We start from the raw sequence: 21,895 nt of genomic DNA on the forward strand, positions 1-21,895 counted from the left end.
TAACTTTGCCTTGCTGTGTCAATAAAAACATTTTTGCTCAACTTATGGTGATGATCCATTAGTGACCTGCATTAACCATTCTTGTTTATGATTTAAGCTGGTGGAGCATATTCAGTGACTGCTTATGGAATTAAAAAAAAAAAAGGGAAGAGATCCACACATGTGTCCAAATTTAAACAAAGCAACATGAGCCTTGGGGAAGACACACTGCTGCTGCTAGGACCACAAGTTTACTTCCATTTGCTAGGCTTTAAAGTCTACAGTAAAAAAAATAGCAGAAAATAATGATTTTAAATGAATGTTTCCATAAAATATTGCCTCTTTTCCACACTGCTACTTATCAGCTGTTTAAATAACCAGTAGTAGCAAGAAAAAAAAAGCCACTGGAGTCCATGACCCAAGTTAAACCCATCTAAAACTAAGACATTAATAGTATTAATGGTAATGTTAAGATTATCTTTTAAACCTGTTGCCTTTGAGTACACCCTCAAATATGATTTTCACATGCTAACCATACACTGTTTCACCTTCACAGAAGCCTGCTATGTAACAGCCTCCCTTAGTTGGAGAGCTGTCCCACAATCATAATTTCTGCCCATGTTTTGGCCTCATTCTCACATCTACTTTTATTGCTATACGGTATGATGCTTACAAGTGCTCCTCAACCATAGATAATGTTATCCAGAGATCTGGAGATTCCACTGATCTGTTTTTACTGAATGTGTTCTATCTTTCAGGAAAGCACCCAACAACTTGAAATATTTACTACACCTTGTTCTGAAATGACACCACGTCAAATATCAAAATCATTCAAGTTCACACACCCACTGGTATAAGTTGTGTGTACCCTTTACAATGCAAGCACCTGCCAAAGCAAAGCGCAGTTCATGAAATGCTATGCAAGTTGAAGGGCGAGCATGCGAACGGAGCAGTATTTAGAGCAGCACGATCAAACATTGTAACGTTCCTTTTAAACATGGTGAAGTTTAAACTAGGTCTAGAAATCCAGAATACGAGTCAAAAGAAAGGCTGACTGCAGACAGAAATGGCCCATATACAGACTGAAAATATACTGAAGGCTAAGGAGCTTAGTAACTGGCACAAAGACTTTCAGATTCATTGTAAGGATTAAGATTTCCACAACTAAGAGGCTACTATTAAGAACCAGCTGAAAAGTTCAGCAGGTGTTTAATTACTTTTCTGTTTGGAAGGGCCATATATGAGTTTGTGTGGGGTTTTCTCCTCAAGGAAAAAAGCAAATACAATAGAACTACCAAAGACAAGAATAAGGTTTTGATCTGTAATCAATTAACTATAATGTAGTTATATTTCCCTCAGTTCCTCTAATCTTCAAACATTTCACTGAAATTTTAAGACAGCATAATACAAGCTAGAATAAGGACAGAATAGACAGAAGGATATTAGTCTTTCATTAATGAACCAGTACCTTCAGTTGCATGAAAGGATAAAGGGGAGGCAAATGAAATCACAGAAGCGTGGCACTTCCAGAATTGAGCTGAATTGTACAGTCACACACATTCTTAAATCCTACCAGATACTGAAAGCGATACTTCAGAGTTGCAACCATGCAGGCCCTTTCTGACAGTGTGCAACCCAATCAATTCTGAAACACAAGCAAAGTGGAAATTCCAAAAGTAGTTTCTCATTTTAGCAACTCACACTTACCAACAATACTTTTTAAAATAAGATGCACTCCATTGCGAAAGATTTTTTTAAGTACGTATTTAAGGGCTACGTGGGACAGGGGTGAAAATCTGATGCTGGTCAGATAAGCTTCATGTATCAGCTCCCAGTCTCTACCGCTCCTCCCATCAGGAAATTCCCTTTCTGAATACCAAGCACAAACCCTAAGAGTAGCAGTTTTAGTTCAGATCAGAAGCATGCTTTAGAAGTGAATTCCCTCCTCATCCTCCTTTCCTGTGCTTTATCTCACATTACGGACCAGTCCTGCCCAGCAGTAATCCACTCTGAAACAAAGCCAGAATTAGCCACTGCAGCCACCATTCGGTGTTCAGCACGCTGCACTAGACTCACACTGGTCCAAAGCAAAGCACTGGGCTAGGCATATGCTGTGAACATCAGTACTAGCTGTTTTAAGCTACAAATCTGTTCCTACTGGGCAGACCTGCTTGCTAATGATGACATAACGAATGTTTAAGTGGGTAAAATGTTAGCATCACCACACTCCTACCAATGAAAGCCATTCCAGGTTGCAGTTTGATATACCTCAGCTGCCATCACAGCTGCCAACACATTCTCTTCTCTGGCTATTTGCTGCCCACAGCAGTATGCCAGCGCAAGTGTTTTTGCTACTACACAGAGAACTAGATCAAGGAATTTTTATAGTTAGATAAAAACAAAACACTTCCTTTTGTTGCTGGGAAAGGTTGTTTTCCAGCTGGATAAGTTCCCCAGTCTAGTTTGCCATGAACTGGACACAAATGCTTGTGCTGGCACACCGTGGGATGCCAACGCTGCTTATCAAGGTACCTGTCCAACTACAGCATCAGAAAAAAAAAACCAACAACAAAAAAAAGCAGCACCACAGTTGACATTAGCATTCCTCACACTAAGCCAGGCAGGTTTTCCTATAATTAGGAACTAGATGTCCCCTTCCAAAGCAAGGTTTGAACATGTTTTGCTCCTATTTTCCTTTTCCAATTCATACTCCCTTGACTAGTCAAACTTACCAGCTCAAAGGGATCTGAAATCACCCCTGCAGCCTCAGCACCTTAACTCAAAGTGACCGAAGTCCTGGTTCACTCTAGTTGAGCTATTTATACTCTACCAGGAACTGCTTCCCTCATCTTTGCTAATTAATATTGGCTGTTAGGAGACAGGAGATTCTTCAGAGTCACTCCAGCTTTTCTACGCTGTTGCCATTTTAAAACTTCATCAATATATATTTTCAAACCTTACAAGCTTTTGGCCTGCAACACCTCCTAGAAGGAAGTTCCTTACACTATAGAAAACTCTGCATGGTATTTTCAAATTTTGGGGGATTTTCTTGTCTGTTTCAAGATCCTCTGCTGCGGTATGCATTTAACATACTCACAGAGATGATAAGCTGTTTATTTTACGTACCTTTTCCACCATGCTCTCTTTCCAGAGCTGGTTAAAGGCTAAACTTTCTTTTTCAGTCTCTCCTTATCATGCCCTCTATGCTTATCAGGCCGAATCCCTCTCAAACTGCTTGGCACTTCAAACTAATTGGATTTTCAGTAATAGGAACCATTTGACCATCCTTGTTAGGGCAATGTGGATCCTGCTGAATTTGCATTTCTTCAGCTGCCTCACAGCACAGATCTTAACACAATCAAGCTCTGCCTACCACTGCAAGTACATGTCCTGCTTTCTACACAACCTGTGAGCATACCCCAAAGATACGCACCTCTGCTGTCACCAAGTCTCTACAGGTAGCAGCTGAGCCAGGTATGCAAGTTCAAACACTAAGATCCTCCAAGCCTTGAGGTAATAATAATAGCCCTTGGAGCTCCAAGTTGGATGAAGTCCTACAAGATTATGGCCATCTTTCCCTTAGCACACCACCCTTTATGGAGCCTGATTAGGTAGAAGAGTGAGAAAGCTGAGCCATCCAAGATAAACATGCATAACAAAAGATGTTAGTCAGTCTCTGTCCTGGGAGAGACTTAATCTTCCTAGGATCTCCTTAAGCTGGGGGGTAGAGGTGAGAGGTGCAGGGAAGAGAAGCTATTTTTATTGTTGAAAGGTAGGCTAACGAAAAGCAATAAAATAAATGGAATATAAAAACCAAACTCCAAATGCAAGCCAAAGCTAACATTCCTCACAGCTGGAGAATGAGTTGTGATGGAATCAGTATCACTATTATCTCTGATTTAAAGTTCTGTTCTACGACACATTCTGAAGTCTGAGAAAAGTAAAGATTTATTATTCTATCTCTATAGTACTACTGAAGAAGAGAGGTTTTCTTTCTTTAAAAGTTTAGTCACAAGTAATGACTTGTAAAATATCTGCCAAAATTAAGGGTGGAGAGAGAAGAAAAGAAGTGCTTGTGTCACGAATTCTGTATCTACTCAGTGACATCACTGGGGTCTTTTTTGGGAAGACTACTAAAAATATGGATTATCCAACCCCCCCAGACAATTAAAGGATGTCAGAGGCTCATCCAATTTGACAACCTACTTTCAAAGAGATGAAGAGTCCTGATGAAGAATATAAAGCCAATTCAAAAAATCTCTTCTTGGCTCTAAGAGAGCAAGGCAGCCAGACTCATTTCCAACCCACTCCTCCTCCTCTGCATCCTGCAGGACAAAATGTTCCAGCAACAGCTCATCTCACTGGGAAAATTTACATTTGTTTGAAACACTTCTAACAATTTCTCCTCTGTCTCTGGAAGTTCCATCTTGGATAAAGGAGTAAAGATCACAAGATTTTAGATTATTTCCCCATAACACAAATGTAGGTGTTTCTTGATGATCACAATTCCATTTTTTTTCTGCCTATGGGACTAAAATCACCCAGCAAAAACACAGAAGGTTGTTCCATCTTTTCCTTCACATTATTTCCTACTCCTTGCTCAAAGAGCTATATGGAACCTTTATTACCAACAATCCCATAACGATGTACTTAGCCAGCTCCCGGCACAAGAAAAGGATTAGCTAGAGTCAAAATTCCAATTCGGATAAGTAGGTCCTTTAAAATATTATCTCTGCTTCAGCAAGCCAAAGCAGCTAATGACCGCAGCAGTACTAACTCCAGATCTAGATGATTTTGCTACTAGACTCTAGATGAAAGATGTTGTGATTTTTTGCCTCCTGGCACTTTCTGCAGCATCCAAGAAGCATTTCAAAATTGAAACCACGCAAAACTGATCAAGTTTTAACAGACCATTGTCTGTCCCATCCTAGTTATGCTTGAAGCAAGACTAAGTTGTAAGACCAGCTTTTTAGAAATTGTTAAACTTAATACTTTATGCCATCTGAAAAAAAAAGCTACATAATGCCTAGTTTCTTGCAATGCAGAATTCTAGCTTCCAAATGGAAAGAGGACATTCTACCCCTAAAACTACACATTATTTACCACAGTGCTAAGAAGTTCACAGGGAGGCTAAGCATTCCTTGTAACATAAGTCTATTATTAATAACTTCTAACCCAGAAGGTTCTTGATAGCAGGCATTTAAATAGAACTATTTGGACTCTATCCTTTTTAGCACTAATCTGCAGAGTGGTTGTTCTGCAGCCTTCCAAAACTCCACATCAAGTCTAAAAAAAATAAAACAGAGCTTTAATTAGGAAGTTTCCTGCAGCTATAGAATTACCCATCAATGTTTGGGGGATAGGTACTAGAGGGGGACATCTCAGTTTCCAGTATACTATACTTTAGGGATCCTTTCTTAATGCACAGTTAACTAACACCCCTTTGTTTTCTGAGGTTCTCTACAAAGTGTAGAAACAGTGTATTAGAACAATAGTTTCTGACCAAAAAGGACAAAAAAAAAAGAGTAGGGCTTATAATCCTAGTTTGTATTCTGTAGAAATTGTTTCACAACTGTCTAGCAAATCCTGTTTAAATAGTAGTTCCCCTCCCTGAAGAGTTGAGACATGACACAAAGTAAGGTAGGGCTCAACAACACTCTCTATATATGCTAGAACTCAAAATGAAGCCAAAGAAGTTAGTTACAACATTTGCAATTCAGAATTTCTTTTAAAGACTAAAGAGATATTTCTTGAGCTACAGAATCTTTTAGCTTTCTCCATGCAGTGCTTTCATAAGCCAGTTTTTATTAGAAGGAAGCCTCAATATTATGAGGTGTTCAAACCTGGATTAAGGTTGCCACAACCCCAGCATAAAACTGCAAAAAGGGACAAGAAAAATATGCTAGAAGGCATCCTTTATATTAACTGATAGTCACTGGAGTCAAGTTTCTCAAATATTCCACAGGCTCAGGAAGAAGCAGCAATATCAAGAGCTCAAAACTGTCTGCTGAATAACATACCTCACTTAATGTGCAAGACAGGAATATATTCCACCATTCTAAGGTTGAAAAACTAAGATTTGGGTTGTTATTACCTCCAGAAATAGACGAGAATAAATATTAAGTCAACTTGCCTCAAATGCAGGAAGTTATTATGGAGCTCACTGCATTTTGACCCTAAAGCATCATTTTTCTAACACCAACCAGTCAGAGAGCTGTGACAAAATACAAACCGTAAAATAAGGCTGCATCCTACACACTCATTTCTACTCCATCTCCTACACTTCAGACACGAGAGCTCCTATGAGGAGGAAGCAAAGCCTCAACCATCACATACAGCCTTTGGACTCCATTCTACTTAACACACAACACATTTCAGCAAATCCCTTGAACTCAAAGGGACCAAGTAGTACTCCGAGTTTTCCGATTGAGAAAACAGACCTTGTTCAAAGCCTCCTGTGTGAGACGGAGAAAACCTGCAAGCAGAAGCACGAGAAGTAAACTAAAGAGAATATCTTTGCTTAAGATGGTGATTTCCAGTTTGCAAAATTCGCAGCCAGACGATGTGCTGGAAAGAGGCTGAAGGTTAACACTTTGGTGTACAGATTTCTCATTCTTCAGGTGCAGAATTCATCCAGCTTGGCTGAGAAACACATACAAAATGAAGACCTAAAACTGTTTAATAAAAGTTGAATTAGAAACAGAAGATTTTACTCTGTTACACAATGAACTGTTGTCTGTAATAAATATTGAGACCTTTATGTCTCAAGTTACTATCAGGTAGTTTGGGTTTGGTTTTAAACCAAGAGGAAAGCCTCCTTTCAGAAAGGCAAAGGAAGGCTGGAGACAGAGGATGTTAAGCCTTTGTCACAGTTTATAAAGTATATTTCTCAAAGCAACAGAAGCAGTGGAGAAGCAAGCTCAAGAGACTTTTTCCAGGTCACACCTAATTAAAGCAGGGAATGTATCACCACAGAAAACTAGGGCTAAGAACTCAACTCAGCCAGAGGTTAAAGCATTTATTATTGCCAACTCATATCAGTAAGAAGTCTCATCAGTCTCCCAGGTTTAAACCTGTCTTTCAGACTTGAGGAAGACCTAACATTCACATCACTGACAAGTCATCCTGCATCTTCTAAAGTATCTTTGTCAGACAGGACAACAGATAGGCTGTGCCTTGTGTCTGATCCTGCACCAAGATGCTTTTCCAATAAGTTTTTGTTACTTATGTTCTCTTTCCTAAAATAATCTACCACTGTTTAAGTGATAGACAAGGATTTCATTAATTTTGCTGAAGGATATTTACATCTACTATGTTCAGAGTTCCATTTGAATTAGCCATCAGCGTTGGCCCATAACCAGTCATCTCCCTGCAATGTGTGATTTGGACTCTTCCTTCCTCTTGTCATTGCTGCAGAAAGCACAAGATGATGTCTTGTTGAGGAACGGGAGGTCTGGTCTACCGAAGCTCTTATGGCAAAAGCAAAGGGCTTGGAGTTTGTCTATAATTACGAACTAAATGTGCTAACAGTCATTATTTCAATAATACGCTAGGTCAAACTAAGAATTATTACCCATTTAAGTAGTTCAGAACAAAACCTAGTGGGCAATCACCACTTAGGAGTATTACTGTAACTTTCAGTCTATGATATTACTGAAAGCTTGGAGTTCAGGTCCTACACAAATTATTTCCACCTCCACACACTTTTAAAAAATATTATATTTAAAACCAATGGAAGTATTTATTTAGTATACAAAGCCTGCAGTAAGATACAAAATTCAGATTCATTATAAATAATAATTTAGACAGAGAATATTAGTGTTTGAAGAAATATACATACTGCTAACAAGCTCACCACAGTCCCACTAAAGCAAGTGATCCAGATTATACAAGACCCACAAGATTTTATTTTACTCTAAGGCTTGTGGAAAAAAACCCACACAGATGAAGGTTAACTGGCCCTACTACTGAGATATTTGCTTCACTCCATCAGTTAAAGAAGAATAGCCAGAGGAAAAAATAAAGATAAGCAGTAGTATCACATACTTAGTGTTTGCCCTTAGAAATGAGAAGAGTCAAACAGGCACACATACATGCTTTAAAAATATTCTGCCCTGAAAAACATGTAGCACTGACCCTTAACTTTTATGGCAGTGACAATGACTGTTACTCCACACACATGCTGCTACCCCATGACAGACTGAAATAAGATCAGTACTGAAGTACTGTTATATTACTAAACCCTATGGGCTTGGAGCTGAGGGATTATACAAATCTCTCCCATACATCCTACTCCCAAAACACACACAGCTAATAAACCTCCTCCTATTTACTTTCAGGTTCAGTCTGGAGTTTCAGACATCTGGTTGGCTTGTTTAAAATGAAAAGCCCAACTAGTAGGTTTGTTTTTATGATCCCGAGTGTGAAGTGTTCTTGCTGGAGGCTTCAGGCCAGGTGAAAAACACTGGTGTTAAGATGCTACTGCATGGCATTCAGGGATGTAATGAGCTATATAACCTGCACACAGGGAAGTCTCCCTAACATTAGCTTGGGTACAACTATGGAAATTAAAAACAAGGAGCCTATAGCAGTCCAAATATTTTTCGGTAAATACTACAGCTGGTGAACTGCAGATACTGCTAAATTTAGAACTCAAGTGCTCAGCAGTGTTCTGTAAATATCCATACATCTCAATGCTTACAATAACATGAAATACACTTCTCCCTGAGCCTTACTGTCCTGATTTTTTCACACTAAAGAGTAGTAATTCCCTCTCATGACACGAAGTACTATGTCCAGTTTAGTGGGGTAAGAAAAGTTTCAGTCTTTGTCTCAGAATAACTCTCCAGAAGATTATTGTGTAACCATACTAAATGAGCACATGTATGTGCATATCCTTATTTTAGCAGTTTACGACAAATACATTGTTTACATATTTTTATATAAAACCCAAAAGTCTAAAAAAGAAAGCAAATTACAGGAAGAGCTACGCAAGAGTATAGTTCTATGCAGGTTCACATACACTAGTTAAAGCTTTCTGCTATATTATCTGTCTTGAAAGAGCACAGAAATGCACTGAACAGATACGAGCTATGGTGCATAACATACAACCAAGTTCCCTCTCATGGCCAAAACTTGTTCTCAATCATGGCTGACCATCTGTAACTTGTTACTCAAGAAACTTGAATTCATCTGGCAGGAGACACCACTTCAAGCAGCAGCACACCGAAAGACCTCAAATTTTACAACACTCATCTAGTTACATGATGCATTAGAATTCAGAAAAACACCTAAACATCACACAGCTTTCAAGTAGCAAGAATTTTCTTTAACATAAAGAGGTCTCCGATATTATACTACAAATACCAAAACTGAATGCTAGTTTGAAGACATTGTTGCTGTTGCTCCTTATTGTGCTGAACTACAGTTCATATCAACTTATTTGTTTGTTTCCAACTTGTTTTGCACATCCCATGAGTTTTCAAATGGTGAAATCTCCGGAAAGATGTGCACTGTATATATACTGCTCTACCACACGTGAACCCTCAGAAACAGTCATGCTCAATGCTCAAAGTATGAGCAAACCACAAATTAAAGTCCATTAAAATAATGGAATTAAATACAAAGCACAAAGCAGTATATATGTAAATACTGTGTGTGCTTTCAGCATTGGGTTCAGGTATTGCTTCAAGTGTCACCAGGGACATCCCTCTTACCAGGCTTATTAAGGTATTTGAATAAAAATTAGTTCAGTTGAGCTACACAGTTTAAGTCTTCCTGGTTCACTAGACCATTCCAAAAGCAAGATAACTACTTTCTTCGTCCATGCATTCAGCCTTCAATAGCACACTGAACAGCTGGATTCAGGAAATGCTCTGCTAGAGGTCAAGACCCAAACCAAGGGGTACACAACTGCAGGAGGTATTTCAGAAAAGCATTTGTAACAATTACATGAATTAAAAGAAACCCCATGAGACAAAGTTACACCACATAAGAGAAGATAACTATGTTAAGTCAGAAAAAAAATATTTTTAAGTGAACTCCATTATAACTACATCAGTGTGATTTTTCTGTTTGTTGGGGTTTGTTTTGGTTTTAAATACTGAAAGACAACCTTCTGCTTGATGAAAAAGCTCTGTATTTTCATTGTGCACTACCTCAACACTATCAGATGTTTAATAAATGAGTCATTAATTCTACAAACCAGTTCTACAGAGATTCATTTGCCCAAGTGGATTCACAGAAGTCATTAGGACTCCAAATCATGAAGTTTACTCGCTCAGTACAGACTATGAAGCCTCAATGCAAAACCATGCTCCTGTATGGGAAGCAAGTGCAAACAAGGTGCTGATCAGTACACAAGTATTAAGGACTGCACTTCAGTTAGAACAGGGCAGAATAACTCAATTTTATTTGAGCCAAAAAGGCCAAGTAAAAAGGAAAATTTGAGGAAGAGGAAGAGCCTTTAGTTTTAATCTTCACTGATCAGAACAGAAATTTAGCAGCTTTAAATGGTGGCAGGTAAGTCACCTGACTAGCAAGTCAAGCACCTAACATCTGCCAACAACAACCATGCAATAGAGGACAGGACCATGAGGGTTTGGAAGGGAAGTCTGTACCCTCCCACTTGGGCAATTATCTTTACAGATAACTGCGTTCTGACAAGATCAGCTTCTGGTAACCAAGTAACAGGACAAAAGAGTAAAGATTTACCTGACAAAGTCAGCAATAAGAGAGATGCAAGCATGTCCTTTCAGCTCTTCACCTGAAAACTCTCCATCTTTCAAATGATCTTTCAATACTGATAAAGTACATTTTACCCAAACACTTTAAAATAAGCCTCTGAAATTACATCTGGGTTTCTGGCATCTTCACTCATGCAAAGGTTAAGCATGCCGTAGTCAGCATAAAACAGTAACACCTTTTCTGCTGAAGATCTGAAACAAACCACTGTGTTAGGGGAAGTCACTGGCTGAGCACCTGGACCCAAGAAGTACTGAAGTGATAAACAAGCTTTTGACAGCTGCAGCCTTTTCTGCAGGTGCAAGAGGCATTTCCTTCATTTCAGTTTGGCTCAGTTTAACAATTAGCTCAACAGCTAGTTGAGAATTTAGAAACAGGTTTGGTTTTATTTGATCCTCTTAGATCTCGTGCTCAACTGAGAAAAGGGAGAGGGGAACAGAAGGTCCCCCCAACCAGTTCCAAAGTTTGTTAAGACTATAAAGTTTAGTCTTAAGGACACATGGTATTTTGCAACCAATTATATTACTAAAATTTGAGCACCACAATACAGAAAAACCTCCCACAACCAAGTATTATCCCACCCTGAAAAAGCCTTTCTGAACACCGATCCCCCTGTACCACCCTCAGCTGCAGTTTCCACAGCCTAGCAGCACCTAACTAAACAAGCCTGAAAAAAAAAGCACCCTAACAACAAAATCCCTATTTCTGTTGACTATTAAGGAGCTTGGAACAGTTAATTCAGCTGAAGGTGTTAGAAACTAAGCAAGTAAATCCCACCCTGAATATCCAGCCCTGGAAGTATTTAAAAATATAGATGTGGTGCTTAGGGACATGGTTTAGATGTGGACTTGGCAGTGCTGGGTTAACGGTTGGACTGGATGGTCTTAAAGGTCCTTCCCAGCCAAGACGGTTCTATGATTCTAACTGGGATATGCCTTGCTGTACAAGTGAGTGCACAAATGCTGCACACAACAAGCACAGAATTATTCCCCACTTTACCCACACCCCCAATCCACGCCAGGCACCACCTCCTCAACGATAACATGGAGGATACTTCTCAGTCCTATTATTCCCCAGCAAAAATTGCAGTTTTGGGATAACAGCATAAACCTACTTATATCTTAAAAGCTTGAAGAGGAAATGTAGTGATTTTAAGATATGGCATTATGCAAATATAACTTAAAAAGCCCTTTTACTTTTTCATAACATTAAAAATAAGCAACTATACTTCATCTTGTGTATCAAAATCCAAACAAGTATTAACATCCAAAGGTACACTCAATACACATTTCACCATCCACATTGCCTTTAACTTCTCAACACCAGGACATGCTGCCTTTTTTGGCAACATATTGTGGGTTAAGTGTGATCACTGAAGTAATCTCAGCCCACAAATATCCAACATCTTTAGAGCAGGATCATCAGACTTCCTAAACCTCTGCTCAATTTAAGACTGCAGCATGATTTGAAAGGATAGATGTCTGTCTCCTTAGAGCACACAGTGGAAAGAATGGCTAGAAGGTTAATTATTCCAGCTTGTAGCCAACCACATCAAAACTTTAACTACATTCAAATATATCTGGGCAATGAGAATAAACTGCTACATATGCAGGGAGATAAACATGGCAATGATTAGAGCAAGACTAAGGAAATTACTGGAAGGTGGAGAAGCAAAGTAGTTTGAAAGTTTACAGGGAGATATGCTGGAGAAGCAACAATGAAAAGTATTTACAGAACTGTGTCAAACAATCACAACAGAGACAGGCCTTAGAAACCTGTTCCTATAAAGCGCAAGATTCCTGATGTGAATCAAGTTTGGCAGGGGAGATATCATGGGAACTAAGATTTCAAAGCAAGAAATCTGCACCCACAGAGGTGTCAACAAATACTTCCAAATACAAATGCAAGAAAAGCACTCCAAAAGAAAGCTAAGTAGCAGGGCTTATTCTTCAACATCTAGCTTGTGATGCAAGAGAAATTTCATCTCAGCAATGGAGACCTTAAACAACTCTAAGTATAGATAACTTCAGAGACACTCTACAACACCTGGAATTATTTGGAAGGTACCAGATTTAGGCTGTTATGTGATATATTTGAGGACAGGAATAGGCCACTTTTTTTAAAAAAAAGTTTTGGACATCAGTTTCTGAAGCTAGGCCTGCCTTCATTCCACATCTGCCTTCAGAAAAAGGTCAAAATCCATGCGACTGGTTTCCAATTCCCTGCATTCCAGTAGAATCCCAGGGGAGGGGGGGAACCTTTTGTGAGCACTAAAAGGCAACAAGGAGGTGAGTAGCACCCAGCAGGTTCACTTTGACATCAGAGTAACAGGGTTTAGTGACAAGAGAGAACCTACGGAGGTCACACACATAGGTTTAACGACTTCTGCTGTTAGCAAGCAAGCAAAGGCTGTGTAGTGAATGCAATGCTTAGTGGATAACCATACCCAGGGGTGCACAGGAGAACACACCGAACAGGAAACCAGCTCAGTTAACAGATTTGTTTCCCATTATCTGTTGCTGGCACAGTAGGCTTGTTACAAGTAGGAGAAAGGCAGGAAGAACTGCAAGACAGCATTAAAATTCTGCATAACTCAAACTGGAAAACTGTTCTGAAAGAAATAGGATACAATTCAGTTCTGAAAGGTACGCTCAGGCAAGATTAACTGAGCAAATAGGAAGGAGAGTTCTTCTGAAGAAAGCTGTGGGCTAGGTTGGATCAACAAGCTGACCTTGAAACAAGTGTTAAGCTATTGTAAGAAAGTCAAACGTATGGGGATACATAAACAGGAATATCAGCTCCAGGGCACATGAAACAGTCTTTTTACTCCACTCAGCGCCGGAAAGCCTCAGCTGAAGTACAAAGTTGGGCTTTAAGCACCACATTCAAAGACCAATGCGAACTAACTTGAGAGAAGAACAATTAGAGCTGAAAAAACATGACCTCTTGGGAAGAGCTGAATACACTAGTTTTATTTAGGCCAGAAGTATCACAAGGCTACAGGGTGGAGGGCAAGACACAAGGAAACAGGAACATGACAAAGGACAGTTCAAATATTTTTAAAAGATTACTTACTATAGGGGAAAGAAAAGCTGTCCCTCATGCCCTGGCAATTAGGCAATAAGCTTGACCTGCAGTAAAGGAGATGTCTAGTTCCATATTCAGAACAAGTTTTAAGGCTGAGAACAGTAAAGAGCTGGACTGAGGAGAAAGTAGAGCTCCTCACGCTTCTTTCATCAACCACACTGGATGTGCAATACTGGTATGGGACAGGGGACTCTCACAACCAGCCTACATCTTTTGCAGCCCTACTTTTTTTTTTTTTAAAAAGGACTACCTCAATTTCAAGCCACTGTAATGTCTTTGCTTATCCTCCTACAGTGTATGTTTAGTTTGAATGAGCTATCAGTTACTCTTCTGATTTTTTAAATTAAAACTCCAAGATTTGCATGTTCAGGTTATTTTACTATACAACAAAAGAAAAGTCACACCTGCCTCATACTTCATGCAGAAAGAAATCAACTCCCATCATCTCCCATGTCAGTATGCAAATTTCAGCAATATTGCAGTATCCTGTTGTACCTTCATCCTCTGACCAACAGAAACCAGAAGCAGATTACTTCAGAACGTGCGTGCTTCACCTTTTAACAACCTAGAACAGTGATGTAATAGCTATCATTGATGTGGTGTCACAAAGCACCTCACACAAAAACATATGCACGCACTTTCTACTATAGCTATAGCCTCAGGCTTGGTTAGGACTTCCCGAGGATGGAAAACGCTGCATGCAAACCAAATGCTCCAAAATAAAAACTAATATACCCAGGATTTTACATATAGGGAGTTGAAGCAGACAACATTAGTTACATCCAGTCAGAGGAAGTCTGTGCCTGAAATTAAGTTACATGTTCACATTTAAACTGCAAGATCTAAAATCACAAAACTGGGGAAGAATTAACTCTTAAGAGCTCAAGCACAAACAGTACACCTAAGCAGCATACAACAGTTAGGGACAACATACTGTCCTTTTTTCGTCCTCTGTAACAGTTTCAGTACTACGAGTATTCATCCAGGTACTTCTCTGCTTTGTTTAAATGCCATTCTTCTGATTTATGAAACATGAAAATAAGAGAGCAGCAACAGTCCACCTTTACCCTCCCGGAATTCAGCAAGGTCTTATCCAAAAACTGAATCACACAGGTCTGGTCAGGTCTGAAAGCTAATGGAAGAAGATCAGGTAAGCAAGCACACACGTAGCCAAGCTCAAGTGGACTACCACACGTACTGAGAAGCGAGCAGGCTAAGCTTCACACGTGTTCCAGTGCCAGCAGTATCTTCTCCTAAGCAGCAACTCTGCTATTGTATCTATCTTAACCTTCGGTAGCCCCTAACAGCAGACAACAGCACTTCAGTTTAGCCTCCAAGTTACTCACACTTCCCAAATTCATCAAGTTTCAATTTTGTTGTTCCACTTCATCACTTTTAAAAAATGAAAAGATGAGGTACCCAGGTACCCACTCCTTTCCCACTAGAAGAAATATATACCATATATATACACCATATTTTAGCCAATTCAAGTAAGTACTTATTGAATACTGTTTTCATTACTCCTGTTCTCCTCACTTACTAAATACTGCATCAAATTATGCTCTGGAGCACAGCAGTAGTTTTGAGGCATGCTTACACACCACTACACGCTATTTGAAATAGGACATAATGAATAATCATTTGCCACTACTATTAGATTGGGATAATTGAGCAAAAAGGTTCCTTTTTTTTGTTAGGATTGTATTAGGATTGTAATTCTAACTGTCAATTCATCAAAATACAAATATGTCCTACGTACCTAAATAGAGACCATTACTTAAAAACCTCAAACAGTCCATAGAACAGAAGTCTCCTATGTTATGAAAACAAAGCTGGCTCGTACCATGATACAAAACCCACCTGCAACGTCAGTGGCCATCTACATGTGGTCTAAGAAATGCTGAGCTGCAAGAGACAGAACGCAGCAGATCCAGACCCATCCAGCCTCAAGCATGTTTCCACAACTCCATGTTGATTCATAATCTACATCACACCTGAGGCTCCAAACTTCAACCTTTTTCTTATTCTGCACGCTACTTTTGGACCGTGGAAGTTGATAAAGCAACAGGGTTTGTCAGATCCTAATGACATACAGCTTTTTGTCACTTGCATCCTTCCTTAAATATGATAAATTTTCATCCCTCTAAAACTAAAAGAGGTCAAATCAACACAAACCTTGAAGGCAGACAGAAAAGTCCACTTTTCATTGGGAAAGCAGCAGGAGTTAAAGGAAGCAGTACCTTTAAAACAAGAATTTTCCCTATAGCAAGCTCTGGAGGGTAGAATAAAAAACACAAACATCACACAGTATCCACTAGTAACTATGAAATGCAGGAATACTTTACTACTACAAAATCTAAAGCCACAATTAAGAAGGTGAAACATAACACATGTGCACAGCACTGAAGGAATGATATAGTGCCATTGACACCAACATGAACCGCAGAGCAAAAATTAAACATTCTGCAATAATAATTCGAACTGCCCAATTAGGTTAAAAAACACATTTACCCTACAAATTAAAAAACCTCCCAAACCCCTCAAAGGCATTAATGCTGTTCACAATGTTATTTGAGATGCAAATCAGAGACCTAAAGTTAATGTAACACCAACAGAAGTTCCTATTATTCCCATTCATGGCTCAAGGGGAAGTGACAGTAGAAGAGAAGCCACAGCCTTGTTGCAGGAGGTCTTATTAGGACAGTAAAGCTGCTTCTTCATTTTTAAAGTTAACCCACCTTAACTTCAGTGTAGAAATTGCCAAATTATAAATGTGATCTTTCATAAGCCCAGAAAACTTAAGTGCATTAACAAATAAACAGCAAGCCAGCTGCCAAGGCTGGCTGGATGAGGCGGGTGTTAAGGAAAAACAAGTATTCTTCAGAAAAAGATTAATTTAGATCCTGTCTTCCAGCATCACAGATCTCAGTCGAAAGCACAAAAGCAAAGGCATAGACAGTGGTGCTGCAGTTATTTCTTCAACTATTGCCTGTCCCAGCTGGGTTCCAATTTTAAAGCTCAGCAAATGCAGAAACAGCTTTTTCCATCTCAAACGCCTTTCCCACAATGACATGTACGTCTTCGTATACTGAGCCAGTTTTGCAAATGACACTCCTAATAACAGCTCTAGGCAAAATATTGTTTGATTTCACACCCTTAGCTCTATCTGTGCAGACAGACTTACACACATTGAAGAGCAACTGCCACCACTGGCACTGTGAGTACGTCCAAAGCTCTAGGCCTGCAATTTGATATATCATTGAAACTATTCTTCCCAGTACTTAACTATACTGGAGTTTAATTTTCACAAGAACTTAAACCAATGTTGTCATACCAAATTCAGAGCAATGATGCTAACATTAGGTAATCAGAACCCTTGATCTTACTGTGAACACCCAACAAGCAAAACATAAGCGATGGCCTGTGTTTCACTAAAATACAATCCAGTGGAAAGCCAATTATATTAGTTTTGTTTTTATAACTCAGTAAGTTTCCTAATTGAAACATTTCATATTTTCTAAAGCACGATATTCAACTGCTTGCTTAAAAAAAAAAAAATACTGCTGTCAGTAAACTGAGAGCCATAACCCAGATAATGTATTTAGTAACAACCCTGCCTACTTCCTCCCCTCAACCAAAAAAATAGCAGAAACACAGCCTTCAGAAGTTATTTCTGCCCACTACAAAACATTAGAAGTTAGCTGAGGAGCTTCTTGCCAGCTTGTTGATGACATTATTTCCCAAACTGATTGAACAGAAAAACCAAAACAGCACAAGATGGAGAAATGGCAATCTTAGAGAGTTGACAGTTACCTTGATTTTAGGTTTTTCTATACTCAACAGTACTGCAATATCCAGTTGGGTCATCACAAAAAAATTTGTAAACTAGCCTAGAAATGAGTTAAAAATATGCCTTTTTTTTTTTTACAGGCCTCCTTTTGAGGGGGAAAGAAAATCTTTAAAGAAAACTATTTTCTGAAAAGATGACTGCCTCAACCCCCCTAGCAGAGTGTTTACAGTTAAGAGAAACCAACAAAGCGCAATTTCTTTTTTATACAGACTCTCTTTCATCACTAGATTGCAATACTTCACTGTCAGCTAAGATCTTGTTAACCACACAAGCTTCATGACATACCAAAAAACAAGTTGTCAACATAAATGGCTACCTCTCAGGTACACACAGTCAACAGATTAAAACAATTTACCCACTAAGAAAATATCAGCCACTACAGTACAGCGAGTTCAAGCAGCTGTTTTCCCAGCCATGAATTTCTTCCCTGGAATTAATGAACAGGGCTACCTTCTGCTCATTAACCCTTCCTTCAGGAGTGCTCATAAAGCCTTTTACAGCTTTCTGTGTGTAGTTTCACACACCCCCCCCCCACCCCCCCACCCCCCCCCCAGTGCTTACATTACTTACAGTACCTAGAATAAGTTACAGCTACTTCCATAACAGACAGGAATCTCTTGCATGTTCTACCATAATATATTTCAAAATTTAAGTTTATATCTAGTTGTGTAAGACCAAACACATGGACCAATGAACATTTACATGCAAGATCATTCTTACATAAATATCAGATCTCAAGAACATAGTAATCTAAAAATAGTCCAGCAAGTTTATTTTATAGAAATAAAAATGAAAGTTTAAAGCAAGCTAAAAGAAGCACAAAACTTGTGGGCTTGCAGGGGAGAGGGAAATTCACTGTTGCCAAAAGGAAAGATTTCTGTTTATATTACAACCTTCAAAATACACAAACAGAAATGTAAATCACAATATAAATACTAATATGTTTCCACTAACAGTGGACTTATTACTATTTAAGAAAACTCAAAGCAGAACCTCTTAGAGCAAAACTCAAAACCAGCATAAAAAAAAAGTGTAGGAGCAAGGAAAAAATCATGTTTGCAAAGTTTTTAGTACACCATGTTTCTAAAGGGAATAATCTATCAAACCACAGGAGGTGACTAGAACTGCCATCATCACTGCTAACACAAAGGAATGCAGATTGGGGGAGGCAACAGAGGAAGGGGGAGAAAGAACAGGGACGGGAAAAGGAGAAAGAACTGAAAAAGGGAGCTCCAGTAATGGCTACCAGACTCTCAAGGAATTCCTATAGGAAAGAATAAATCCCTCATGCCATTTTAACATAAAGCACTCCATGCAATAACTTGCAGTCACCTCAGTAACATGAAGCTTTCAGTTTATCTGCCCACCGTATTTTCACAAATACAGTTGTATGCCATATACTAAGCTTCCAAAGCTTAACACAATGGTTGCGAATACAAATAATATTTCTTCTTCCAGCCTCCTCATTCTTCTGAACCACAGTACCCTGCAGAAAAACAGCTTTTCAAGAGGAAGTAGGGAAGTTTAACTACACCAAATTTAAAATATGCCTTTACAATTATTTCATCAACTTTAATTCTCAAGTTAGAGACAATAACTACAGGCTACACACTGGCAGGTAAAGGCCACTAGAGGACAGCCAGATTACCACAGCATGGAACATCCTGAAAGGATAGCATTAGGGGGATCATCTTGCAGATTAGTATTTTAAGTTTATGTCTAATAGGCAGCATGTACTTCCATATGATGAAGAGCAGAATCTTGCTACTGACAAAAAAAAAAGGGATGATTAAAAACAGCAGACATTAATATGAACTGTATTTCCCAGAAATTAAAAATAAATGAGCAGTAAACCCATTTTCTAGTTAGGAGTTCCACCAGCTGACATAGAACTACTTGGAATATAAGTTTTATCTCCCTACACTGATCTCCTGCCTCTGAGTACAATTCTTCCGAGCATTTTCAGAAGCTCAATAACTGTAAAGACACAAGCTCTTTGGGCTTGATTATGTACACTGCATCTCCAATAAAACCAGATCAAGTCACATGCTTCATTAGGAAAGTTTTTGCTATTCGGCAAACATTGTACTCCAGGTTTCATAAGCCTGACTTGAAGCAGACTATTCACAATTAAAACACACCCAGAAACATTTCAGCTTGCCACAAGATACACAAACTTACTGGTTCTTGCCAAAAATGGCTTTGACAAAAATATTTTCTAGCAGCCAGGCATATGAACGGGAGGCAACATAACAGTAAAGGCTGTAATAACTGTTCTCAGGAGCTAATTTTAATGTAAGCACAGTGAACCAGAAAATAGATTTGACCAGCTGGCTCAATTCATCCCGAGGCCTAGAACTCGGCATGCACATTAAAAGCCAGCATCTTATCTGGTCTGACTCACCGAGCCACTCTCAACCCTGCAACCTGAAAGTTACGGCGCTACTACAAAGCACTGTTTCTGTAACGGCTGTTTTCTGGAGGGTTATGGTGGATATAGCACCTACCTAAAGAGAAAAACACCTTAACTTGCAGATCTCTACCAGAAGAGTTCAGGTAACTGACATAACACTAAACCAGAGGATCATCTACAAGGGCCAGACACTCTGTCTCACCAGAGCCAAGGCGACCTCCCTAAATAGCGTCCAAAATTTCAAGAACACATTTCAATTTAGCCTTCACGCAGGCAAGAAGACATTTAAGAAGCCAAATAATCAGAACAAAGCCATGTTACTGCCCTTCGAAAAGCCAGAATAACACAAAGAGCCAATTCACTCGTTGATCTTGGACTTCTTAAGCCAACTGGTCATTACAGTTACGAGCCATAAATTATAAATCAACTTTCTTATAGTGGAGGGAGGGGAAGGAAGAAAATAATCACCGTTTTCACCCAGGAACCATTGTGGAACACAGCTATTGTGGAAACCTACACTGACGTAACTCTATCCTTGAGCAAGAGAGGGGTGAATCGACCCACAACCCCGGGGCAGGCGCCCACAGACAAGCGTCCTGCCGGGCAGCGGCACAAGGGGCTGCCCGCACCCAGCCGGGCCCCGCGGGGCTGGCACCCACCTCCCCTCCTTCCCTCCCCACACGGGCAGGCCGGAGCCCTCGCCCGCTGCGCAGCCAGCCTAATGCCCGGCCCCAGCCCCAATTATTAACGCTAAAGTGGGGGTTTTGGTGAGTTTGGGTTTGTTTTTTTTTCTCTCTCGTTTGTCAGGGCTGCGGGCAGCCGCCGCTTTGCTTCCACACGTAGTCTTCAGCTAAGGGCAGGGCGAAGGGGAGCTAACCTTTACCTCCAGCTGTGATGAAAGAGCGCGGCCCCAGTCTGAATACCAACAATAATAATAAATATATCACCTATACCTATTTATCTGTATAATTAAGGAGATGTGCAGCCCACAGCAGGCTGCTGCCGCGGGGAAGGGCAGCTTCGGGGTGACACCCCCACCCCGCAGGGTCCCCCCCCTCCAGCTCCACCACGGCGGCCCAGGCGGAGCTCGCTCCGCCGCCCGACGAGAGCTGTTCGGTCCCCACAGCCGCCCGGGCTCCGTGAAGGGGTCCGGGCCTGGCCGCCTCCCCTCCTCTTAGCGCTGCCTCCGATCCGCCACCGCCGGCTGCCTCAACGGCCGTTACCCGCCGCCTGCCTCAACGGCCGTTACCTGCCGCCTGCCTCAACGGCCGTTACCTGCCGGCTGCACTCGCCCTTGACCGGCGGGTGAGGCCCCCACGGCCTGCCCCGACCCCCCTCACCGCAGCTCCGGCCACCGGTACCTGCGCCCGCCCGGGCCGCCTCCCCTGCGCCTATGGAGCGGGCTCCTCAATGGCAATTGAACAAAACACAGCCAGCTCCGCCCCCTCCCGGCAGCCGCCTGCTCCCATTGGCTGCACCGCCCGCCCGTCGAACTTTGACCCTCTCTGCCATAGGGCGGTGGGGCACGCTGGCCCGGCCCACAAGGGGCGGGGGGCGGGCCGGGACGCACAGCTGTGGTGCCGGGTTGGGCTGGGAGGCCGCGCCGGACTACAGCCCCCAGCAGGCATTGCGGCGGCGCGGCGCCCTGCTCTCATTGGCTGGCCAGGGAGCGTGCGGAGGGGAGCTTGTGGGGGGTGGAAACTGCGCTTTTCGCTGGGGGGCGATTACGTCATCGCGTCCCCAGATGGAGCCGCAAGAAGGAAGCGGACGCGCGTGCGGCGCAGAACCGGTTGGACTGCGCATGCGCAGTGGCCAACGATGGG

At 40.8% G+C, this 21,895-nt stretch overlaps 1 protein-coding gene across 4 annotated transcripts in view; it reads right to left on the reverse strand.

The window, feature by feature from the left end:
- The window catches only part of FAM53A (family with sequence similarity 53 member A), a 73,229-nt gene extending 51,723 nt beyond the window's left edge, over positions 1-21,506 (reverse strand). For 2 of the 4 annotated variants that reach the window (XM_068403322.1, XM_068403319.1), the window contains exon 1: positions 21,434-21,506. The gene's annotated coding sequence lies outside the window, so the exon portion shown is untranslated. Of the gene's footprint in view, positions 1-18,991; positions 19,077-21,347 lie in introns of those variants that run through there. The other 2 variants (XM_068403320.1, XM_068403321.1) reach the window with 2 other exon arrangements.
- Between the last annotated feature and the right edge of the window lie 389 nt (positions 21,507-21,895).

Source organism: Nyctibius grandis, chromosome 6 (assembly GCF_013368605.1).
Source record: "Nyctibius grandis isolate bNycGra1 chromosome 6, bNycGra1.pri, whole genome shotgun sequence".
In the NCBI taxonomy this organism is placed as follows: Eukaryota; Metazoa; Chordata; class Aves; order Nyctibiiformes; family Nyctibiidae; genus Nyctibius; species Nyctibius grandis.